General features: G+C 41.2%; 1 protein-coding gene across 1 annotated transcript in view; it reads left to right on the top strand.

The window, feature by feature from the left end:
- The window catches only part of LOC119593788 (zinc finger protein 628-like), a gene marked incomplete at both ends in the record, with an annotated part of 90218 nt that overhangs the window by 86479 nt on the left and 3499 nt on the right, over positions 1–240 (top strand).

The following is a 240-nucleotide window of genomic DNA, read 5'->3' as shown; positions in this document are numbered from 1 at the left end:
GTCCTCGACTGACCCCTCCCACTCTGCGTCAAATATTTATTCACCATTATGAGTTGCCTTACTTAGTGTTTGCGGATATCCTCATCTGGTCGCTGTTCCACTCGCCATCCTGTGACAGCAATCAATACTTTGTGTCTTTTCAGTAGGACCTAAATCGGACATTTTCTAATTATTGATTTTCTCTTCTTTTCTTTCCTAAATACACATTGGACACGAGTTACAGCGTAAAAAATTCTGGCC

This window comes from Penaeus monodon, chromosome 32 (genome assembly GCF_015228065.2).
Source record: "Penaeus monodon isolate SGIC_2016 chromosome 32, NSTDA_Pmon_1, whole genome shotgun sequence".
NCBI lineage: Eukaryota > Metazoa > Arthropoda > Malacostraca > Decapoda > Penaeidae > Penaeus > Penaeus monodon.
The sequence above is the reverse complement of the archived record's forward strand: the minus strand, read 5'-3'. Positions and strand labels throughout refer to the sequence as shown.